The sequence below is a fragment of the Cebus imitator genome, unplaced genomic scaffold, assembly GCF_001604975.1.
Source record: "Cebus imitator isolate Cc_AM_T3 unplaced genomic scaffold, Cebus_imitator-1.0 Scaffold202, whole genome shotgun sequence".
Lineage (NCBI taxonomy): Eukaryota > Metazoa > Chordata > Mammalia > Primates > Cebidae > Cebus > Cebus imitator.
Genome location: NW_016107517.1, coordinates 2,669,207 through 2,694,465, shown reverse-complemented (window position 1 = coordinate 2,694,465; position 25,259 = coordinate 2,669,207). Strand labels below are relative to the sequence as shown.

Genomic DNA, 25,259 nt, shown 5'->3' with positions numbered 1-25,259 from the left:
GGGAGACTCGGCCCTTGACTGTGTGTTGTTAAAAAAAGCTATCTTGAGTACTGACATGGTCCCTGATCTCTTTTATGTACATTTCCTCACCTTAATTTTTATTTTACATATGCATGGAGAGGTTAAATAACTTGCCTACACACATATAGTTAGGAAGCAATTGAAGTAATCAAGTGTTGAGCCATTTCGGTCCTGACTTCTAAGTTGAGCTCTTCTTTGCTACACTGTTTCCCAGGGTATCAGCAGGTTTGGTTGGTAGGTAAGATGTGATTTGGCAGAGAGAGGCTGCGAGGGTTTAGGGCCAGGGCTGCCAGTGGGAAGGGGGTGGATGGATTAAGGGTGGGATTGAGAGGCAAAGGAGGTTCTGAGAGGAGCAGAAGTTGCCAGTCTGGAACCTTTCCTTTTTCTATAGTTTTCTGTGTCTTCCACAGAGCCTCTCAAATTCTAATCTGCCCCCAGTCATCTTGGGAGCTTGTGAAAATGCAGATTCTGATTCACTGGGTCAGGGATTCTGCATTTCTAATGTGCTTCCCTAGTGATGTTACTGTGATTCCATACTTCGAATAATAAGGCAAAGAAATTGGGATGGGAAGTGTTGGTAGTTCACTGGAACACAGCTGCTAGGGTGGGTTATTTGGGCGAGGGTTATATCTTATCTATGTGGCATGAAGTGTCTTCAAATAGATGATTTTGTGAATAGATTATAACTTTCAGTTGGGACTGTAGTCTTTCTGAGGCTCACAGAATGTTGATGTAGGACGGCGTGTTAGAGAACGTATAGCTCAACCCCTTAGCTTACAGAGACTGAGGGACTTTGTGTTGTAGTCAGAGCTAGGGTCGCAGATCTGGTCTCTTTTGTGCTTTCTGTCTGTCTGGATTGGGTTGGAAGGCAGTGCAGTGAAGTGCTGCTGCCTTCCCCCCTACTATTTGATGATTTGGTGACATGACAAGGTCATAAATGGATTATGATTCTCAAATTCCATTTCAGTTTGTGGTGCATTTCCTGAACAAAAGTAAGTGTTTGAGAGAGTGAATGAATAAAAGGGCTGGTTTCTGGGTGAGGTGGCTCATAGAATGGGTCAGAGGCCAGGACTTACTCTAAGTCATGGCAGTAAGTTTCTAGCGAAAATAGATGACAACCATTGTGGTGTTTTGGAGAAGGCAGCAGACCCAGACAGCGGCAGGCTTTTAAGCAACAGCTGTGTTTTGAAGCCACAGGAAAGAGGGGGTAAGTGGGCAGGTATAAATACAATCAGGGAGAAACTGGGGAAATACTTTTAGGCAAGCTTTTTGGTTCTTGATTATGTGGTCTCTCTTGTACCTAGGAAAACAGGCAGTAACAAGTGTCATTGTTGGAATAGAAAATTCAAGCTTCTGGTTGTGAGAATAAGAGTTCAAAAAGGAAGAACAGTGGATGGAAGGCCGGAAAAGCTTGAAGCTTTAAAATACTGTTGAGAAAGAAACAAGGAAAATAATCAGTCTGGACAGAGATTTGTATAGCACAGTTGTACTTAAGTGTTTGTGTTTTTTGTGGCAGTGGTGGGTAAGGTCAGTGGTTTTTTTTTTTTTTTTTTTTTTTTTGAGACGGAGTCTCACTGCGTTGCCCAGTGGTGCAGCCTCAGCTCACTGCAACCTCTGTCTCCTGGGTTCAAGTGATTCTCCTGCCTCAGCCATCCGAGTAGCTTGTATTATAGGCACCCAGCATCACGCCCGGCCAACTTTTTGTATTTTTTAGTAGAGACAGGGTTTCATCATATTGGTCAGGCTGGTTTTGAACTCCTGAAGGTCAGTGGTTTTTATGTTGTAGCCCTAGACTATAGAATGATAGTTCTGGAAGGAACTTAGGAGAGCCTCTATGCATCTCCCTTGTTTTTCCTAGAGAAACCTCCAAGGACCCAGTGAGGTGGAGGGACTGACTGGCTAAAAGATATGTCAGCATATAGTAGACTGCCAAATGGACCTTCACATTTTTCTTCGATTTTTAGATTGTGCTTTCTGAAAATTCAGAAATTCAAATTAAGTAATCTGTTGTTACTGTTTTCTTGATGGGGAATAATTACTAGATCTAGCTGTTGTAGGCCTTAATTTGGAAAAACAAGTTGAATTATTGCTGAATTTTTGGTTTGGGCATAGTTGATATCATATTTTGCATCTTGTTGCATCAGGTCAGTCTTTAGAGAATAACATTTTTAATATTCCATTTTTCCTATGAGTCACATTAATAAAAACCACATTTAAAATTTTGTCCTTTCAAAGCACTGTACTGTAGCTGAATGGCATTTAGCACTACTCATAGGATTTTTACTAGCATTAATTCAGATCGTCCAGTTATTTTAAAGTACAGTAATAACATTCTCATTTTGCAAATGTGCCTTTACAATTTAATTTCTACTATAAACATGTCAGTAGACTATGGGGTTTAAAAAAGGATAAAAACTGATAACTAAAAATTGTCAATACATCATACTAGACGTTGATACAGAGGTAATCCCTTAAAGCAGACTTGAGAATTCAAAATCCACATCTGAATGGCTTTGGAGAGGTGCATTCTTTTTCTTCTAGGGCAGTGTGAACAACCATTTTCAGAGAGGAGATTGCCTAAGTTTTGTAAAGTAGGGATTGCTGACTGGGCAGGAAAGAAGACCGGAGGAAATAGTCTGTCTGAAATATCTTTGAGTAGCGTGTGAAGGGTGGGGGTCGTATATTGCTTTTTGTTTTTACTAAAGTCTTTCAACCCACCTGCTCGGAAGGAGGTGGTAATTGGCTCAGAATTCGAGAATTATTAAAAAGCAAGATTATGTTTTCTTCAGCTTTCCCTAGCAAATACAGTATTTAGAGCAGAGCCCCTGCAAATCCCCTAAACCCAATAAAAGCCAGCAAGACAATAAGGCCACCTTCAGCTAATAGCAACTTCTCTGGCTAGTTGTAGTCCATAACTCCTGCTACACCTGATGAACAGAGTTCCTACTGAGACCTTCCCGTGAGCCTTGAACCTGACCTTGGTTTACAATAAAGGAAGATAGTAGGAGTGGGAAATCTGAAGGAAAAGTATGGCAGATGTTGTCAGCTATGGTGCATCTTGGTATATCTTGGAGAGCTTTAAAGTCTTGCCCTAAAACAGAGAGTCCTAACCATGTCTGTAATTTGCAGTCACTTGGGAAGGCAAACAAACAAACAAACAAAAACTGATGCCTTTGCTGCAACCCCAGCATTGGGTATTGGGGTTTTCAAAACCTCATGGATTATTCTGATGTGCATTTGAGCTTTTAAACCATTGAGTTTGGACAACATCTGTCTACTGGAATTGGCCCAGTAATTCTGATGAAGGGTGAATTTGGAAGTTTTTTGTACATTTTTCTCTCCTTTTGTTTCTTTTACCTTCATTTATGATAGCCAAGTTTTAGAAAACAGATTCCGTTCACTGTGGAAATTTGCTTCGTAGCTAGTTTTATATTTGAGAGAAAGAGGTAAATAAAGGTCTGCTTTTTTCTTTTCTCTCCCTCATTCGCCCATCCCCAGGTTGGAAAGGTCATGAGTCACAGTTAATTTTCTAATTAGCTTAAAGTTTTCAACTAGGATTATGTTGGAGGTTCTTCCTTTGAGAGTGTATTGTTAGTTTTTATAGTCTGTAAAGCCCTTATCTCATAAATACAACTTTATGCGTAACTTTACTAGAGGACACTTTCTAAAGGATACCTGTATTGTTTTTGGAGGAAGAGGCTTCAAAAGGCTAAGGACTAAAATTTTGGTTTCAGAATTTATTTCCCCTCCATGTTCTCCATGTTGTACAGAATCACACATAGTTGAGTTGATCTTGCATACATCAAACATTGGCACTGTAGTAGACATTTACAGCATCTGTATTAGTCCATTCACATAGTGCTATACAGAACTCCCTGAGACTGGGTAATTTAGAAAGGAAAGAGGTTTAATTGGCTCACAGTTCCACATGGTTGAGAGGCCTCAGGAAACTTAAAATATGGCGGAAGGCCAAAGGGAAAGCAAGACTTCTCCTTCACAAGGCGTCAGGAGGGAGAATGAGTGCCGGAGAAACTACCAAACACTTATAAAACCACAAGATCTTGTGAGAACTCACTCACTCTCTATAACTAGAACAGCATGAGGAAAACACTCCCATGATTCAGTTACCTCCACCTGCTCTCTTCCTTGAGGGTTATGGGGATTACAATTCAAGATGAGATTTTGGGTGGGGACACAGCCTAACCATATCAGTGTCTTATTGAGGATGTTCCCTCTCCTTTTTGCATATAATGCAACATCTCTTTGTATAAACTAATACACTAGTAACGTATTGTAAATATTTGTTCTAAGTGGAGGAGTTGCTGAAGATGTTTAGATGCATATCTTACATAGTAAGGGTAAGAAAAATAGGCTTTGGATAAGCACAGAAGGTGGATAAAGTAGGTTATAATTTACTTTTTGCCCAACCTCTGGAGAACTGTGAGAGTCACTGTCTTCTGTTGGGTTTGGCTTAAGAAAGCCTCTCCCCTTGTGTAGCTTGTATGCCCTTAGTGGCTGAGCTCCTGGGCCAGAATCCAGGTGAGTTCTCAGTAAGGATGAGTAAGACTGGAGGTTTCACAAAGCTTAGCAATGATCTTTTGAAGGTTTGAAGCATTAACTACTTGTTTTTAAATGCTTTTTGTTGCCAGCCTTGCTTTGTTTTCTACACTTCGAGAGTGATTGAGAAGAAACCATAAACTGGTCTGGTGGAGTTAAGTAAGCTCTTGAGCCTAGAATTGGTGGAGGAAATTTTAGGTTAACCAGCCAAACTTCTTGTTTAGGTTCAGGAAACCCTCCCACAGCATCTCAGGCCAGTCCTTTGCCCTTTTCTCTTGCAAACTCCTAGGGAGAGGGGCTCCTGGCCACCATTGTTTACTACATCACTCACAGTTAGGAAGGTCGGCTGACATTTTCTTCCCTGTAACTTCTGCTCTAGTAAGTGATGACTAGCCAGATAGTGAAGACCTCAATCATGTTTCTCTAAAGCTTCTTAGCTTAATTTGAGCATCTTTGGTTCTTTCTTACTATGTCTTACAGAAAAAAGTCTTGTTTTTCTGTCTTATATGATACTTATGGATATGCTTTAGTTTGATGATGACTTACTTAAAAATGGTGGTGCTTGGGGATGGACCCAGCATTCCAGCCCCGCAGTGTGCAGTGTCCTGTGTACTTGCTTGCCAGGTTCTGGACATTGGAACAGCCTAGGATGACAGGTAAACAGGCAAAGCTGTGAGGTTAGTGAGTGGCAGTTTCTTAAGGGGCTAGGAGGAATTTTCTGCAGTAGTACACCAGCAGGATTGGTTATCTTGAGCCAGATCATGTCATCTGTTTGGGCCTCAGGTTCCTTTTATACAAAAGGGAGGGATGGGTCAGTATGGGCTCTCATTCCTCTTTAAAATGCTCAGTGCTTTCAAATGGCAGCTATTTTTGAAACTTCTAGTACATGGATTTAATAGAAGGTGATTGGGATTTTATTGGGCACCTGGTTCCACTCGAAGGCTAACAGCAGATGGTGTTTTAGGTTTTCATTTGTCATTTGGTTTGGTGTTTCTGCCACACTTTGTCTCTTTGGAGGGAATGAAAACAGGATCAGCTTTGCTTTTAGAACTTAAGGAATATGTAGTTCTCTTCCACCTGTGGGTGATTCACCTTGACAGATTACAGAACAAACTGATTCTAGTACTACTCCTGCATAGACCTATGGTTGAGGCCCAGAAATCTGTAATTTTTTTTAAGAATGTGGCAAGTTACTGCATAGCCAGGTTTGAGAAGTATAGTTATGTGAATATAAGGATGTGTTAGTCCATGATGGACCTAATATATGATGGTGGTACTGTTAGATAATATGGTACTGTTAGATAATATAATATTTTTTTTTACTGTATGTTTTCTATGTTTAGATATGTGTAGATACACAAATTGTAAACAGTACTCAGTACATTGACATGCTGTGCAGGTTTTTAACCTAAGAGCAATAGCTAGACCATGTAGCCTTGGTGTGGAGTAGGCCATACCATTGAGGATTGTGGAATTGTGCTGTATGACGTGATGCTTCTCACATGGATGAAATTGCCTTTCACAGAACGATGTCCTTGTCGTCAAGCAAGACGTGGCTGTACTGATTTTAAAAGTATTTGCAAGAGCATGATGTATAGCTAGGATTTGCTTCAGAATAACTCAGTACAAGGAAGAGGTGTGGGTAGGAATAAAGATGAAATAGATGTAGCCATGCTTTCGTAATTAGTCAAGCTATAGTGATAGGTGCACAAGGTTTATTCTTCTACTCTCTACTTTTGTTGTGTGCTTGAAGCTTTCCAGGCGAAAAAGATAAGCAAAAAAGCCATGTGTTTTACTTTTTGAAACCATTTACTCTTGTCTATTGTGTTTAAATCACAAAAGTTAAATGGTAAGGTATGCACCATATTCATCTCATTTAAGACTGACTTGAATTACATCCCTTGGATAATCGAGCCTTTCACTTTGGCCTCTGCCTCGGCTCTGTGCAATACACTTGAGTTACTGGGTGAGTAGAATGTCATGATGGCCATCACCATTTTGGCTTCAAGTCTATAACATAACATGAAACTAGACATTCTCTCACATGATGCCCTGTGCCAAAGTCAGCATCTCAACACTTTTGGGGTGTGACAGGAACACTCTGGTAGGCGCATGTGTGGTTGGTGACTTGAAGAGGGGCCAGAAGGCCCATGGGCACATCGTGGTCTCACATGGCATCTGTCCTCTTCAGGACAGGCTCTGTAGTTTATGTGGTGGGTTCCATCTCTTCCACATAAACCCACCTTGTTTTCCCCTAATAGTCTATTTTTTTGTGGCTGCTTCATGTTTATTGGTAGAAATCTGGATAAAAGCTAAGTGTTCTTTTTTTTTTTTTTTTTTTTTTTTTTTTGAGACGGAGTTTCGCTCTTGTTACCCAGGCTGGAGTGCAATGGCGCGATCTCAGCTCACCGCAACCTCCGCCTCCTGGGTTCAGGCAATTCTCCTGCCTCAGCCTCCTGAGTAGCTGGGATTACAGGCACGCGCCACCATGCCCAGCTAATGTTTTGTATTTTTAGTAGAGACGGGGTTTCACCATGTTGACCAGGATGGTCTCGATCTCTTGACCTCGTGATCCACCCGCCTCGGCCTCCCAAAGTGCTGGGATTACAGGCGTGAGCCACCGCGCCCGGCCAAAGCTAAGTGTTCTTAGGAGTCTCCTGCATGTCTAGTGCCCCTTGTGGGGATCCTTTATGTGGAGTGTCTTTTAGCTTCGCTGCTTCCTTAGGTTGGGTATTGCTGCTAGAATGAACGTGGACTTAGGCTTGGGATAACTCATTTAGCCGTTTCATCTCTTACTCTTGACTGTGAAGATTAAACCAAACAAATTGATTTATATGTTAGTTACAAATTTAAGAGTTTTGAAGCTGTTTGCAACTATTAACTTTGAGGGTTCAGAATTATAAAGAGTCTTTAGCACTTATTTCTAGTGGTTCAAGGACTTTTGCAGAATTTTGATGGCTGCTTCTGAATTAATGTGGGTTTAAAAACTGATGTAAGCATCGCTGCACTATTACAGGTTAAGTAGTGTGTCATGGGTGGGTAGACAGGTAAATGTGGACACTGTGTCACAGAGAACTGCCAGCAATTAATTTATGAGCCTTCTTTCTTCCTTAGTATTTTAGTTTTGATTTTATTCTTGACTAAAAGTCCATTATTTTTAGTTAAATATCAGCTAATATTCATGAATTAGAATCTGAGTTAGTTTCAGGCCTTCAACGGTTAGTAAGTAGTCTTCAGTTTACTTTTCTCTCTTGATGTCGGCCTAGTTCAGCTGATGCTTTATATTTCATTATCAAGACCTTAAGTTTTACTTAGAACTACCTTTATTTTGGACTTAAAGAACCTTAATGGACAGGAGTGTAGAATATATTCCTTAAACTACACGAGAAAGAGCAAAATGTTTTGTGGTTTGTTTGGCTGGATCGTTTGATGTGAGAAGAGGAATTCATTTTAACATTCTTAGTCCATTTTCTGTTGCTGATAATAGAATACCTGAAACTGGGTAATTTATAAAGAAAAGGGATTTGTTTCTTACATTTGTGGAAGCTGAGAAGTTGAAGAATAAGGGACCACATCTAGTGGGGGACTTTCTTGTTGATGGTGGCTCTCTGCAGAGTCCTGGTGTAGGGCATCACCTGGTGAGGGGGTTGAGCATGCTAACTCATGTCTCCTTTCCTTTTGGCCACCAGTCCCACTCCCATGATAACCTATTAATCCATGAATGGATTAACCCATTCATGAAGACAGAGTCCTCATGGCCCAGTCACCTCTTAAAGGCCCCACCTCAATATTGCCACATTGGGGATTAAATTTCAGTATGAATTTTGAAGGAGACAAATATTCAAGCCATCATACCCTCTCATAACTTTCTAATGATATATCTTTGAATGGTATACAGATGATCTGTAGAAATGCAAACAGTGAATACACTTAGCATTTACTCATGTAGTACCATCTTCAAAAAGAAAAGGATTTGCTTCTGCAAAACTTAGTGGACTATATTTTAAAGCTCCTGTGAGAATTATTATAATACAAAATTACAATACAATAATGCAAAATTATTATTTCCACAAATACTCTTAATATTTCAAAATACCCGGAAGTGTAAAGAACCTTGTATTGTTAGTGAGGTTGTCTTTTGATTGTAATTGCAGAACGCCTTAAAGATAAAGCCAATTTTCTCTGAAATAAAATGATTTTTGTCCAACATAGCTTACCAAGAGAAGGGCCTGTGAGTCTGTGTTTTAGACTTTTAACATTTTTTGGGGAAATATATACAGATTAATACAAAATGAAAGATAAATAGGCAATTGTCTCTTGATTTGGCAGTTATCTCTCATGTTAAAAATTGTGAAACGGAAAGAAGGTGGTTAATGGCCAGGCACAGTGGCTCACGCCTATAATCCTAGCACTTTGGGAGGCCGAGGTGGGCAGATCACTTGAGGTCAGGTATTCAAGACCAGCCTGGCCAACATGGTGAAACCGTGTCTCTACTAAAATACAAAAATCAGTGAGTGTGGTGGCATGTGCCTATAGTCCTAGCTACTCGGGAGGCTGAGGCAGGAGGATTGCTGGAACCCAGGAGGCAGAGGTTGCAGTGAGCCACCGCACTCCAGCCTGGATGACAGAGTGAGACTCCATCTCAAAAGAAGGTGGTAAGACCAAATAAGGAGCCCATTAAGGACTCCAGGGAGGAAATGTGTAGCATCAGAGTTAGAAGATTATCATGGTAAACACGTAGGTTACCTAACTTTAAGATTACAGCCTAAGTAATATCCTGATTTCCCAGTCTAGAACACTGTTGAAGCTTGGATCCCAAAGTACAAATGGTCTTAGCATATTTCTCTGCAGCAGGCTGGCAAGATATTTATCAGTGTTTCCTCTCCCATGGGGGAGCTTGTTAGACGTAGATTGTTGCGTCCCATCCCACAGTTTTTGATCCAGTACTTCTGGGGTAGAACGGAGAATCTGCATTTCTAACAAATAATGAAGCACCCCTGAGGCTCCTGGTCTGGAGAGCACACTTTGGCATAATGTCTGTACATTTTAATTGCCTGGGAAGCTTTCCTCTCAACATTTTATTAAGAAAAATTTAAATTTTGTGTATTTTTTGAGACACAGTCTAACTCTGCTGCCCAGGCCGGAATTCAGTGGCTCTGTCTTGGCTTGCTATAACTCCTGTCTCCTGGTTTCAAGTGATTCTCGTGCCTCAGCCTCCCAAGTAGCTGGGATTACAGGTGCGTGCCACCACGCCTGGCTGATTTTTATATTTTTAGTAAAGATGGGGGTTTCACCAGGTTGGCCAGGTTGGTCCCTTAACTCCTGACTGCAAGTGATCTGCCCACCTTGGCCTCCCAAAGTACTGGGATTACAGGTGTGAGCCACTGCCCCTGGCTGACAGTAATTTTAAAAAAAACTGTAAAGCAAAGAGCAGAGAATCATCTTAAAAAATGAAATGGGCTGGGTGTGGTGGCTCATGCCTGTGATCCAAGCACTTTAGGAGGCCAAGGTGGGTAGGTGGGTAGATTGCCAGAGTTTAGGAGTTTGAGACCAACCTGGGCAACAGGGTGAAATCCCATCTCTACAAAAATATACAAAAGTTAGCTGGGTGTGATGGTGTGCCAGCTGCTGGAGGGCCTAAGGTGGGAGGATTGCGTGAGCTCAGGAGGTCAAGGCTACAGTGAGCTGTGTTGGTGCCACTGCATTCCAGCCTGGGTGACAAAGGGAGACCCTGTCTCAAAGGAAAAAAAAGGTGGAGGGGAGGAGTAGGGGAAAAGAAAAGGGTGTTTGAAAATAAACCAGAATAATGTACCCCGTTCATGTTTTTCATTCATTCAGGATTCTTTCTAAATGAAAAAGTTTTGGTGCCTGTTAGTGGATATCTTTCTTCTCTCTTTTCAGAAATAATTAGGAAAATTGTTAAAAGTCCCATAATTTTGTTTGGATTTACCAATATTGTGAACCTTTCCCTTAATTTTGAATTATTCGTCAGAATTGGAGAGGTGAAGCTGGTTCTGCAAGTTTTTGTGGTAACATGTATGTAAAACAGCACTGAAGGAGTAGGGACAGATTTTAATATAATTTATTATTATTTATAAACTCTGCAGGAGATGAAATGGGCTTAGAAAACCCACAGAAGTAGTTGGTGTGTAATTTACCATGGCCCTGGGGCTGAGGTAACCCACACACCCTTCCTTCGTAAACTTTGCAGAATTAATTTAGGGTATGCTGATTTTATTCCTTTGAGAACTGATTACCTCTCAGGAGTGTAATCAAGACGGGCTTGCGTGAGGTGGGGCCAAAGGAACGGCAGGCAACCATCTCAGAAAGTGATTTTACCATCTTGAGGTGGGCAATGTTTAAAGTTTTAGCTGCTGTGAAATGGGATGGTATAAAATTCAGGGGAGTTTTCCTTCTATCCGATTTCATTCCCCCATCCCCTAGCCCCATGCAACTGCACTTCCCCTTTTCTGTGCTGAGAGAAAGGAAAGCTGCCTTTCCTTTCTTAGTTTTGTAGCATGGTTTCCAGTACCTGTTAGTCATCTCCTTGCTCCCATTTTAAGTGCTGGTGGATTTGGAAAGATGGACATGTAGTCTCTGGGAGCATTGTCTTTCATGTATTGAGGGTTTAGCAGCTGTCCTTTCAGCCCGAGCCCTGTGTCACTTGGCCTCTCTGCCAGTGTTACTATGTCCCAGGAAGCTTTTCAGGTGGCTTCCAGGCCTGTATTGGAACCGATGACCTACCTGTGTTGTGAGATATCCCAGGAGCCAGCCTCTGTCACTCACAGGCTTATGGATTGCTCGGCCCTGGCCTGGGGTCTCTGTGTCTGAAGACGCATGAAAGCAGCTGACCCCCGTCCTGCAGGGTGCACCTGAGCCTTTGACTCTGTGGAAGGAAATGGCGATGTTGCTGGTGACACTGCAGGGATGATGAGGAAAGACCTGACTCTTTGAGAGTGTGATGAAAGGGAAAGGATATCAGGAAGCCACTGAGCAAAAAGGCTGTTACAGCTGACCTTGAGAGGTCAGCTGCTCCGTTAGCTACATGGGGCCCAGAGGGTGAAGTTCTTTCATGAGATCATGTAGCAAGTTAGCATCAAGTCTAGAATTAGAACTTGGGTCTCTTTGACCCTGACAGCGGGAGATGAGCAGTGGCCATTAGATGTGGTGGTTGTAGGAGCAACCACAGACACTCTGAAATTGAGGGAGAAGAGAAGAGCCAGGGGAGATATAGCTGCTTGGCTTGTCAGCTTCCTGAGGTTCTCGCCTTGTCAGACCAAAGGGCAGAATGTATGGAGTGTGCGTGGGACACTGGAAAGAACAGGGGTTTCAGAGCCAGACAAACCTAGCAAGCCTTACTCTTAGAGGAACTGCTCTGTGTGCAGGTGGCCTCCCATAGTGCTAGCCTGTGGTTTCCTCCTCCAAGGCTCTCTGGCTCCAGGGCAGCTTTTCTGTGAGAGGAGTTGTTAGGCCTTGTTACAGGAAGAGCACAGATCTGGAGTCTGATGTTTCTGAGCGAGTGCTTTCACATACTGGCTGTGTGACCTTGAAAAAGGCATTTACCTCCTGAAGCCTTTGTTCTCTGAACCACAGCCTGGCCACAGTAGTCCTGGCCTGAAAGGTTAGGGGATGAAACTAGGGACCTAGCACACTATGTGGCACGTGGGGTACATTTCATAAATTCGACAGATGTTGGTGCTCCCCGCACCCCCTAAGTGTCTGGTGAGAATTCTTCATTTTCTTTTTTCCATTATTATTGACACTATTGATAGAAAAGAATCCCATGAGTGAGTTGATTCCTTATCCATTATACAAGGTATCGTAGTACAGTTTATTTAATAATAGAAAAGGTTGAATCTCTGGAATTACTCTTACTTGAAAATCTGTAAAGTATTAAGGAAAATGTAAAGAATACAGTAACTTGATAAAGTAGGCACCCTCCCCTCATTTTGTCTCTTACTGTGTAGCAGCTGATTGTTATGTGTACAGAACTTACTACTGTATTTAAAACAAAACTGAAACGTCTCAGATAAATCTGAGGTACATAATTATGTTTTGACTGTTGTGCCGAGTGGTAATTTAGTATGGATATCAGGTAGTTTACTTAAAAGATTGTAATTATCCTTATTACACTGCAAGTCAAAGTTTTAAAAACTTACATTTTTTCATATCAGCAGATACATACCAGTTCAGCCATCATGAGTTTGTCAGACAGATAGTGCTTGGCTGTTACCCATTTACCTGTGCACACATCAGAACTCCCAGCTCCTGTGTTGCTCTGTGAGAACTGGCCTGTCTTCCCCACACTCCAGCCTGTGCATGGCCTGGTGGCCAGTGGGTTGGCTGCTTTGTCTCTATGAGCCAACTCTTCTTTGCCTGGCTTTGTCGCTGCTTCTTGGCAGAGAGATTGAGGCAGTAGAAATCCTGGGCCTGTGCTCTTGGCCTGCTGTCCAGGGAACAGCACGATCCCCATGCTGGGGCTTGGCTGGAGTGTTAGCCTGGGGTGATTGTGGAGGAGAGAAGGCTCTTGGGAAAATGGACTCAGAAGTCCTCCACATCTAAGACTCAGAAAAGAATATCAGAATATCACAGAGGCTAGGAATCAGAGGGGCTAGGCCCAGTTAACTAATGTTTTGACTTGTTCACAGGCAGGGTGTTGTTCAGAAGACAATGAGAATGCACCAGACTAAAATTGTATTACCTCCCCTCTCACTGGTTAGAACGTAAAATTTATTTGTCTAGCACGAAAGCCTTTTATTTTCCCTTAAGAGGCTTAATATGCAAATGTACAGTGTAGTGACAGAGTTTCAGTGGTTGTATAAATGAGATCACTGTTACCACACCATGGCAAGGAGGATTTAGGTCAGAAAAGCAGGAAGGTTCTGGTGCTAGGGCAGAAAGAGGGTGTAGAAAGTATGTGGGGGCTTTCTTACAGGGGCAAATGGTTCCCTACAGTAAACTTCTGGACTAACCATTTTTGCCAAGGCTTAGTCCTATTTATCTTCATCTCTGTACTAGACAGCTGGAAGTTGTCAGAGAGCCAACGGTCTTTATTTCTTGGACAGTGTTTCAGCAATTTTCTTCTGTTCAATGCCCAGTCAGGGCACCAAGTAGGGGCCACTGGCCTGCTTTATTTTTGTACTAGGGTAGTCTGGTAAGATCATACGAAAAAATCTGTAGGTTTTGGAGTAAACATCTGCCAGAATATTCTAAGTCACTCTTCTTAGTCATTTGTTGGGGTGACCAAGGTCAAGACAAAAAGGCGGGCTGGGGCCTGCTCATGGGAGGCCCTCTTTTTCAAACCAAGGAATTCAGGCTTCATTCTGAAGCCTCAGGATGAAGAATCTGTTGAAGCAGGAGAGGGAAATTTGCGTTTGTGAAGACCACTCCAGCAACAGTGGGGTAGGTCCCATGGAATAGAGTATGACTGAGTGAAGGAGAGCAGTTAAGACGTTGGATTAGGAGCTAGAAAAGAAAACAGAAATGGAAGTAGATAGAAGGGTGTACATATAAGTAAGTTCTGGCTGACAGGTCAAATTGTAATGGGGATACAGAAGTCTCAGAATGGCTCTGAATGGTTGCTTACAGATATTCTCAGGATGAATGATAGGAGTGATACTTTTTCCACAGGGAAGACATCTGTTTCCTTCAGCTTTCTATTTACTGATGGTGTTTTCCATGTTAAACTTTCCAGAAGCCTACTAGTTACAGGTATTTTATTCCACCAAAAGCAAAATTGACATCAAATACTTTGAATGTTAAAAACTGCAGAGATCTGCTGCTGCTGCAGTCAGAATTCCTTCCTATTTATTTTTACACAGTCCCCTGCGATAGCGTCCGCACTAGCTGGTCCTTGCATCTGATCTGCGACCTACCTTTCAGCTGTCCAAATTAGTTAAATCTGTTCAAAACAGTTCAATCTGTCCAAAACAGTTCCCTTCCTTCAGTGGTTGCCAATTGCTGATAGGATAAAGGCCGAGGATTAAGCCTCTGAAGGGAAAATAAAAGGGCTTTCGTGCCAGACAAATAAATTTTAAGTTCTGACCAGTGAGAGGGGAGGTAATACAATTTTAGTCTGGTGCATTCTCATTGTCTTCTGAAAAACACCCTGCCCATGAACAAGTCAAAACATTAGTTAACTGGGCCTAGCCCCTCTGACTCCTAGCCTCTGCGATATTTCTTTACTACAACTCTAGGCCCATCTAATGCATGGCCCTCTTTATCTCCTTGTTGCTGCCACACTGGCCTCTGCCAGCCCCTGCTTCTTGCCCATCTCCTGCCTGCCAGGCACTTAGGACTTCTGTACGCCTCTCTCTGCCTTCCCCAGCTGGGTTCTGGTCATGAATACAGGCACTCTTAGCACTGTGTCTCTTGCTGTCATAGCACTTGGCACAGTTGTGTTTTTACATTTGTTTGTGCAATCTTTGGTTAGTGTTGGAGAGGGATCACTCGCTTATTGCAGTGCCTGGCACGTAGCTGATCCTTACATATTTTGAATATAATAAATCGTTCTATTGCTGACCCTCCTTCAAAAATGTTATGTTCACTATGTTTTTTTCTGATTGTCTTGTACAAGTAAGCCCCTTTGCAGTGTACCCTCTGGACCCTGCTCTAACTTTGTAACACTTCTCACCTCTTCTTGTAAGTAATTGTTGATTCTTCCTGCTAGAATGTAAGTTTTGGGTTGCAGTTAGTGCTTCTGACACTTGGTACCTGGTGGTACTTAATAACTGTTTGTTGACTAAAAGAACAGTTTAGAAAGTTCTCTATTAAAATATAAAGCAGTTAAAGCCCTGAAAGCACAAGTGTTCATCAATCTCCCTCCTCCCTCATTCCTTCCCTTCTCTTTTTGACAACTCATTTGTACTATCACAGTATTACGTACTTGCTCTGTTATCATGAGCTGTCCATATACAGGAAAAAGGGGTTATTGGGCAGTCGGAGTTTTGATTATGAAAAGTTAGTAATTATGACAAAGCCATGAAACACAGATGATAAAGCTTCTAGTAAAATTTAATCTTTTGAAATTGTCACCTGGGAGAGCTGCCATTCTGACACTTTGTGCTTTTTAAAGTCGGTCAGGTGTGTATGCACTTATGTCAGAGATTGTGAATGGGTGTGTGGTTTCTGGGAGACCTGAAAACAGGGCCAGGGCTGTTGGTTTTCCACAGCACTAATAAGCTGCCACCCTTATTTTGGTGATGAGGCTTTTGCCTTCTTTTTAATTTTTTGATAAATTGTACTGATTACATGGTTCCAAAGAACTTATGAGTGCACAGTATTGCTCCAGATTACTTGTCAGTTAGGATTTGCCTGTTAGGAGGTGTCTCTCTCTCTCTCTCTCTCTCTCTCTCTCTCTCTGTGTGTGTGTGTGTGTGTGTGTGTGTATTTTTTGCTATTAGTCATTGTTGTCTCATTTGATGGATCAAAGTATAAGATTGGGAAATGTTACGTATTAATGTCAGGAAAAGAGACAGGCCTGGAATAGGGCTGGAGGTAGGGCTGCTTAGTGTTTTATTAACCATACTGATGAATGCACACATTCGAGATAATCTGTTTCCTTTCCATTCTCTGCCACTCCTTTTGAATTGCTCAAGGCTGGGATCCTGTCGGAAATAGGTGACTCAGATGAAATAAAGTTTGAAAAGGGGGGAAAAAAACCCTGTCATTTTCTGGTTACTCATTATCATTCAGGGTCCAGATTTTGCCTTTCCTCTCTATGCTTTCCCCCTTCTTTCTCCCTTACTTAGGTGCCTGTCACCTTTAACTTTCTCACCACTCTTTTTAAAAGTTGGTCAGGAATGAATGGAAATGGTGAGGAATGCCATGAATTAATATTTGTTGATCCTCTGCTCTGTGGCAGGCTCTGAAAGTATTTTGAGATTCGGAGAGGTTACCTAACATGCTAGCATCATATGGCTTGTAGGTGGCAGGGCTGTGCTTGAATCCAAGATTGACTCAGGACCTATTTCTGGACTATGTTGCCTCCAGTGCTTTCTCATCACATCCTGGTTGAACCAAATGGAAACTGTCTTAAAGACTCACCCCCCACCAACTACGCCCCCAGGAAGAGGAAGCCCCTTTCACTTTTTCTTCTCTGAAGTCACAAAAATACATTCCTAGGTAAAGACTGGGATATTTCCAACACTGAAGAGTATCTACACGTATCTGGTTTCTCTCTTAATCCATTGAACAAAAAAATTTAGGTAAACAGCTTCTGATCAGAAACCAACTTGGACTCTCAGTGAACATTAGAGCCAACCTCTGAGGGGCAAAACAATTTTAGGCAGAATATGTTGAGAAAGAAATGCCTTCAGTCAGTACTAGAAGTAACTTACACGCAGATTTTTTTAAAAAGCAATAGGATGCCTTTAAAATTTTTTTTAATATGGGGCAATTGAAGTCAGTTTGAGTTGAACAGAATTGATAGTTGCTGCCTTTGGAGTTGATTTAATGTTTTGAGATTTGTAGAGTGAAATAAATAGAATAATGATCTGCAGAAGGTTTTTTTGGCCCAGTGATTTTTTTGAAGACATGTTGTGTCTGTCTTATTCTCTCACTGTTCTCCTATGCTTTAAATTGCTGTAAGAGGACCTTGACTCAGGTGTTACTTCCTTGCATATCTGCTGACTGTGTTTTCTTTTCTTGCTGTCTGCTTGCTTTCTGGGTTTCTGTCCCTGTGTTTATGCAGTTTAAGGGAAGTACAGTGGTGGAAAGATCACTGTCTGCCTGGGTGCCCCCCTATTGGTGGTGACTGAACCTAAGAATCCATTATTTTTAAATTGCAAATTAGGGTTGATTATAATAGTCCTATTTCATGAGGTGATGGTGAGGATTAAATGAAACAACATTCATAAAGTGACACAGGTAATGGAAAAATGAATACAGTTGCTGTTGGCTATCATTATTCCTTGGTACGTCTGGTAAGGCATTTGCTTTATTATTCTTTTTGCATGTTTGTTTACTGTTATACATAATTTCTAGAAGGTAAGATCTGTGAGTTACGAAGAGTACAGGGCATAGCAAGCAGGATAGGAGGCGAACCTACTCGGTCCGCAAGCATCTTTGCAGTTGACTCAAATAAAGCTGGCAGTCAACACAGCTCTTTTCTTCCTTGCACATAGCTGATGCTCAGAAAACAAACAGATCTTTAAATGTGGACAGTAATTCCCAAAGGTGTTACTTCAGTTGCCTTCAGGTTATAGCATGGATGACCCCAAAGTAAAAACATTTATGAAGTCATTTTAGTATATAAATGGAAACATTTATTTTCTTCAGGGATAGGAGTCTTAAGGTCTTTTTTTTTTTCCTTAAAATATCATTTTAATTCTAAAGCTTCTATTTACTTTTCTTACAATTTAAGAAATACAAAGCAGAGCATTACTTCTGTAATAGTTGGTATGCTGGCCTTTGGATTCTTGTGGTCATAATTTAAGTGCTCTAGAGGTTGTCAGCTACCTTCTCAGAAAAATCTGAGCGCTCAGTGCCTAATTGAACTAGGTCTTATTGTATATATTTACTTTTTAAACTCTATTGACAAAATAAAAGATTAAAAACCCCTATGCTTACTCTGAAAACTTGTTTCCTTTACAACTGGTAGATAGGGTACTTTCTAGTGAATCTTTAAATTCAACTCCAGAAATGAATTCAGAATTCACTCGGATTATAGTTATTAATTACCTCTTTATTCAGCCAACATTATTTAAATAGTCAGCTATAGAGTTATTAGGGAACCAACCTTGGGGCCATCAGACTGGCTTCTGCCTGTTAACCTATAAATGAGACAGACCCTATAAATCTTTTGTTAGTAGGGCAGTCACTCTCATCCCTCCTTATGTCTGAGATTCTGGCCCTTCCTATGCTTTGGGGAGGGCCACCCATTATTTTACACTAAAGGGAGGAAGGGTTATGCAGAATTGTTGACACTTTTGCTTTTGGGCAGGTTGACCACAGATCATAGGCCCCAGAGATGCAGATGTTGAGTATCCTGGGAGGATGGAAAATACTACTGAATCTTCATCAGAACATCTGTCCTTTTCTTTGGGTTCAAAGTTGCTTTATATCATCTTGATATCCCCCCCCCATCATAATTCAAAGCCTGCCTTACTGTATTATGCCTCTAATTTATTATATGAATTTGGAATTCTGCACTAATAAGGTCATTTGCTGTTTCCAGCAGAATCAAAACTTGAAGCCACAAGTTTTGCTTTTTGACCTTGATGTCTGCAGTAACTATTCTTTTTAAGCTTGCTGAGAAGACAGAAAAGAATGTTGACATTCAAATGGGAAAATAAATATTTGAAGATAGGGTTTAGTTGTCTCAGTTTGCACTGTCAGCATAAGCAAAGCCCTTCCCTTATTCGCTTTGAAAAAAACCCTTATTTTTAGAGTAAGGGAAGGAAGCAAGTCTGTTGAGAAAACCTTGCTAAATTTTGTGGAAGTGGAAAATTCTCTCCTTAGTCCTTCTCTCCTTTTCTGTAGCTAACAACAATAACAATGATTACAGTCAATATTTGAATGTTTATGAGCCAGACCCTGGACTGAGTGTTTACCCTGAAAATACTTCCATTCGTTTTTACTCTCATTGCTACAGATGATGAGACTGAGGTCTAGAGAGGTTATCACTATGGCCATAAAGAGGTAAAAAGTGGATCTGAGTATCCAATTCAATTTTGTGATACTTGGGGACTCTTGGAACACTACTGTTTGTTTCTTTGTTTATTTATTGATTGATTTTGAGATGGAGTTTCACTCTATTGCCCAAGGTGGAGTGCAATGGCATGATCTCGGCTCACCGCAACCCCCGCTTCCTGGGTTCAAGTGATTCTCCTGCCTCAGCCTCCTGAGTAGCTGAGACTACAGGCATGCACCACCACTCCCAGCTAATTTTTGTATTTTTAGTAGAGACAGGGTTTCTCCATGTTGATCAGGCTAGTCTTGAACTCCCGACCTTAGGCGATTTGCCCACCTCGGACTCCTAAAGTGCTGGGATTACAGGTGTGAGCCACCGCACCTGGCCGGAACACTATTGTACTAGAAACTTTGAAATTTTGACTCTCCTTTGATGTACGTGGGGAAGTGTGGAAAGTAGTAGGTATTTTTCTTAAGGATATCTCAGACTCCATGTTAATGAGGAGGAGTTCCTTGCCTGCTTGCTAAATTAGATCAAGGACATTTTACTCTATTCTATCCCCCCAGCCCCAAACCTTATTTTTCAGTTTTAATTTCTAATGTGGTAAATATTGATATAAAACAGCTAAAGTTCTTTGAAGTTTTCAATTTTTATGAGTGCAAAAATGTCCTGAGACTAAAAACTTTGAGAACCACTGATTTAGTGTTTAAAGCGTAGGCTTTGGGTCAGCAGGCCCTGGGTTTGAGTCCTTGTTCTAGCATTTACTAGCTATGGGCCTTTTTGAAAGTTATTTTTCTGATTCTCAGTGTACTTATTTGAAAAATAGAGCCAGTAGTCGTAACCAGTGGGGTTGTGAGAACTAAATAGTACATGCTAAGTGTTTCACTTCAGGCTGGGTGCTCTTAGGAATGCCATGCTGCTGTGCTAGATAGTGGGGCTGAAAGGTGAGTGTGTTTGTAGATGGTTTAGTGAGGGCTCTAAGTGAAGAGCACGTCCTTTGTATCTCTTTGGTTGGGAAGAGACTGTTGCCAAAAGTACAAGAGGGTTGTGTGACCTGGTTCCAGGGCCCCCCGGGCTCCAGCGGGCAGGAGGAAGGATTGTACAGGACCCTTCAGAGTCCCGTGGTCTTGGGTTGGGCCCAGACTGACTCTGGAGGCAGAGTGCTGTCCAGGAGAGAATCTGAGCCCTAACTGAGATTTCCTTTGGAGGCTTCCCAGGCAGGTACAGGCAGGTTCTGACCTTGATTCCTTTAGGCAGACTGAGGAGGCAGCAAAGCTGTACTGAAATCGGATTGGTAACCTAGGGTGTGTCTTTTGTCTTCAGTGGCCTCTTAGGACTGGCACTGTTTTCCTTAAGCCTTTAGAATAAATTGCCTCTTTCCTGCTCTTTGGCTCCCTGAGCCATGCTGCCTGCCTGCCCACCCTGGGCTTTCTTCTCACTCAGCCTCTTTGTGCCTGTTTGACTTCTCCCTCTAAAATGTTTACAAATAAATGTGTGCTGGAGAGTGAAGCCCCTGTGACTTAGTGTTAAGTTTGACTTGAATAAAATGAGTGAGAACTAAAGTTAGCACTGCATTCCCACTTCCTCTGGCCCCACTTTCTTTTTATAGAAAAAGTCCTGTCTCTAGTTGTTTTTCAGCTGGAGGTCTTGCTCGCAAGCCTGGTTTCTGCAGTGGTTTCATTGCAGGGTCAAGCAGGTAAAGGAGAGAGATTATTGACTACTTAAGATATATAGACATATTACTCCTAATTGTATTTCCTGGAATGGGATAAAGAAGAAGAATGAGTTACTAATATCTCCATGAATAGGGTACCAAGAAGTAGCTTCCACCTCTCCCCCCAAGCATATCGGTTACATGTAGAAGTCTGAAAGAGCAAACCCATTTCTTTTCAGATTTTAAATTCTGAAGGGAGAGGCTTTTAATCAGGCATACATCCCGCTCTCCTTTTTGAAAGAGATTTTATTTACTTAAAAATGGAAATCTGTTTATATTCAGTTCTAACTTGGCTCCAAGTTTTCTTCTTGAGAGGACTGGTGAGACTAGAGCAAGGTACACTCAGTCTTCTTGATGAAAGACCGTTAATCATGTGTGAGCCGAGGAGAGGGTAACCACATGTTAACATACTTTGGGGAGTATGGAAAGGTGGGCTGCCTTAATTTTCAGGGCAACTCAGATGCTTCTCTCTATCTGACCTGAGCAGATAGATAGATGGTGATTAATGCTCTCCTTTGCCTTGTTTTGTGGATTTTTTTGGGGTTTACATTTAAAGGTAAGCAATATTCCTGACACAGTGAAAGCAACAAAACGACAGAAGTCTTTGTAACAGAACTATGACCCTTAACTCAATAATCAGGAAGAGCGTTGATTGGGCCATTCATTTTTAGACCGACTGTTTGTTAAGGCCTTAACTCAGTAATAACCATCCTTTTCAGTCTGTGTTGTCTGTTCCCTATTCATGTGACAGGGCCATGTTGAACTTTTCACAGGCATTTGCCTTTCACTGACAGGATGCTGTCATCCTTTATTTCCATTCTGCCCTCCCGACTTCAGACATGATTTTTGCTGGGGGGAAAATACCCCACATTTTCTTTTCATTTTTTTCTTGTCCTCTCCACCCCTCCCCACCCCTTGTAATCCCCCTGGGATTACAGGTGCCTTCCACCATGCCTGGCTAATTTATGTATTTTTAGTAGTGAGGGAGTGTCAACATGTTGGCCAGGCTGGTCTCGAACTCCTGACCTTAGGTGATCCACCCTCCTCAGTCTCCCAAAGTGCTGGGATTACAGGTGTGAGCCACCATGCACGACCCAGATAACACTTTTAAGAAGAAAAATGTGATGAAGGCAGGACTGCCTGTTTTCTTAAGCTGTTTCTAGCAATTCACTTGACTGCTAGGGGTGATGAGGAATCTGGCTTTTAACTAAGTGCAAGATTAGCATGAAACTTGTAAAACAAAATGACAGGGAAGTCTTAAAGCCCCCAGAGCAACACTGCCCACCAGAACTGACATGAGCCACATACAGACTTTTCTAGTATACACATAAAAACCTAAAAAGAAAGCGGTGAAATTAATTTTAAGAATAGATTTTATTTAATCTGTTATAGCCATACTCCTGTCACTTCAACACATCATTTAACACATATGTTAATTAGGCAATTTATGTTCTTTTTTGAAATCCAGTGTGTAGTATACATTTATAGCACACCTCAGTTGGGACCCATCACTATCCAAGTGCCCACTAGCCACATGTGGCTTAATGGCTCTTGAAATCCAACAGAGCAGGTTAAGAGACATTGCTTACTCTATTAATTAATGAACTTTATTTTAGTTTTCTTTTTTTTCTGGTTACTGAATTGTAGATGTTAGATTTGTAGAGCCTATCTTTTGACCAGCACAAGGGGTTCTGATGTCTCTTGTGCTTGGGAGACATAGGGAGGCTTGAGCAGGTCTGTGGTCTTTTCTCCTTGGGCAGGGGTGTGTGAGGAGTGGGTGGGGCCAGTGGACCTCACTGGCAGGGCCTAGGCAAGTTGGCTTTTACCTTCTCTCAAAGAGATCTGCCAACCTCTTCCCTCACTTGGGTGCAGGGGGTATTTTCTGACCAGCTGTTCTTTTCTGATCTGTTCTTCCTAAAAACAAAATTGAGTGCTTAAAACAAAGTATAGCTAGCCTACAGTTCCAAACCTCCAAACCTCTAAAGCCGCTGTTATTTAATAAAGGCGGGAAATGAGTTATTTTGAATAGCCAGAGTTTCTCAAAGAGCAACTCTTTTTAAGCACCAGGGGTTAGTAACTTTCATGGTAGGAAGAGTTCAAAGAGTGTTCTAGGTGCTTTTGTCATCTGTGGGGTGGAAAATTTTAATTTCACTTTGTTGATGGTGCAGTATCACCTTTTTAATATTCGGCTTCACTGGATGAGTAGCTAGTGTAGCAGATTTAAAAGTGTGAGATCGAGAGCTGAATATAGATAGAATGGTGACATTGGGACTTGATTTCGTTAAGAAGTGTTTGATGGTATATTCCTTTGGTTTATTTGCATCTTTTTTAAAGGTGAAATAGAGCATATGTATATGCAGCCTGTAAAGTTGTGTGGTTCTAGATTTCACAAGATTTCTTCTGTAATTTCATATTATAAAATATATTGAATCAGAAATTTGGAAAAAAATGAAAATATCACCTCTCCCTCTATAATACTTCTCTCCCCACTTCTCCTAAATAATACTATTTAAGCATAAGTGGCTGGTCTGTGGTGATTTCTATATACAGTGTCAAGCATAGTATCATTTGCCCCCAGGTAAAAAAACAAAAGTAATAGAATCTACATCTCCTGACTATAAATCCTAAATTTCAACTATATTTTATAGCTACCTTTGGGCCATCAGTTCTAAGCTTTTTCTTATTGTGTATGTAACTCTAATGTGTCTAAATTTGAAGTGCCACAGCCATACTTACCCACATACTTTTGGGGGCCCTTTAGAGTATTGAGTCTGAAGTACCTTCTAGTTATTAGCATAGAATGTATGCAAGCAGCCATCCATAAGCTGTTAAGTGTCCAGCTGAACATCAGTGTGTAAAGATATGTTTAAAACTGCCCGTCTGGTTGTGCATTACTAAATTATTTCTGGATACACTAGCTTGCAAAACATTGCCCTAGAATGTAAATAAACCCTTTACAAAGTTTGTTGTCTACTGTTTTTTTTTTCCTTGAATGAGTCTGCTATGCAGCTTCTTACTTGTATTGGCCCCCACCTGGTTCTCTGCTGTGGTTGATACCTGTCAGTCTGTACCGAGAACAAGTTATTTGAAATCCTATTTCCTTTGTGGTTTTTTTTTTTTTTTTAAATCTTTTTAAAAATAAGACAGGGTTTTGCTTTGTCACACAAGCTGGAGTACAGTGGTGTGATCATAGCTCACTGCAGCCTTGAACTCCAAGGCTCAAGTGATCTCCCACCTCAGCCTCCTGAGTAGCTGGCACTGCAGGTGCACACCACACACACAGCTAATTTTTTATTTTTAGTAGAGACATGCTCTTGTTGTGTTGCCCAAGCTGTTCTTGAACTCTTGGGCTCAGGCAGTTCTCAGCCTTAGCCTCCCAAAGCAGTGGCATTCGTTATAGGTGTGAGCCACTGTGCCTGGCCCTGATTTTTTTTTTTTTTTTAATATAAGTGTGTACTGATTTTTAAATTTTGGTATGATAAATGAACATGGGTGCTCTGTTATTGAGAAACTTAATTTTTTCATGTTTTATAAGTTTAATAAATGGCTTTTTTTGTGCTGGACTTGGATTTGTTGTTCTGCCATGGTAATATATATATCATATTCAGGAGAATTGACTACCTCTCACAGCTGAGTCACAGACAGGAAGCCAATTCTCCCTGTTGTCCTCTAGAATTTTAATTTTGTGGGATTACTTTTCTTATGGTAGAATGAGACCTTGCTATAAAAATGCTGTCTTTGATCCCAAAGACATTTTTGGACTATGTATTAAACTGTAAATATTTATTTAAGGAGATTTTAAGTTCATATTAAAACTAAATTATATTTTGCTTCTGAGAACATTACAGCCCTTTGGGAAAAAGATTTTTAGGCCGAATGTGGACCTGTTTCCTTAAGATTGTTTTTTTTTTTTTTCTCCCTTGACTTAGGTGGGTAGGTTTTGTCCTTACCCTGCCCCAAGTTCTTTATAGAAACCTGTGATTTCTAGCCCAGGGTATATTGTTGTTTAAACATAGAATATTGAGGAACCCAGGTTTTACAGGAAGGGTTCTTAGCAACTGTCTTAGGTAGACAAAACATTTTGCCCATGTTTCCCCATACTCTTTTCCCTCGGATGCAGGTTGAGGTTGGCCTCCTTAGGGTAGAGTTGGCTATGAGAGTTTAGGAAAAGAACAAGGGAGAGACATCTGAGGGCTTCTCCTGGGACTGATTTTGTATCCATATTCTTTTTTTTTTGTGAGATAGAGTCTTCACTCTGTTGCTCAGGCTGGAGTGCAGTGGTACAATCTCGGCTCACTGCAACCTCTGCCTCCTGGGTTCATTCGATTCTCCTGC

At 41.3% G+C, this 25,259-nt stretch overlaps 1 protein-coding gene and 1 long non-coding RNA gene across 51 annotated transcripts in view; both read left to right on the top strand.

The window, feature by feature from the left end:
- MAP4K4 (mitogen-activated protein kinase kinase kinase kinase 4) overlaps positions 1 to 25,259 on the top strand; it is a 190,617-nt gene that overhangs the window by 26,239 nt on the left and 139,119 nt on the right. The window lies entirely within an intron of this gene.
- LOC119474016 overlaps positions 9,900 to 25,259 on the top strand; it is a 15,811-nt gene continuing 451 nt past the window's right edge. Inside the window, exon 1 of the long non-coding RNA XR_005203302.1 lies at positions 9,900 to 9,952. This is a non-coding gene — a long non-coding RNA (uncharacterized LOC119474016). The remainder of the gene's footprint in view (positions 9,953 to 25,259) is intronic.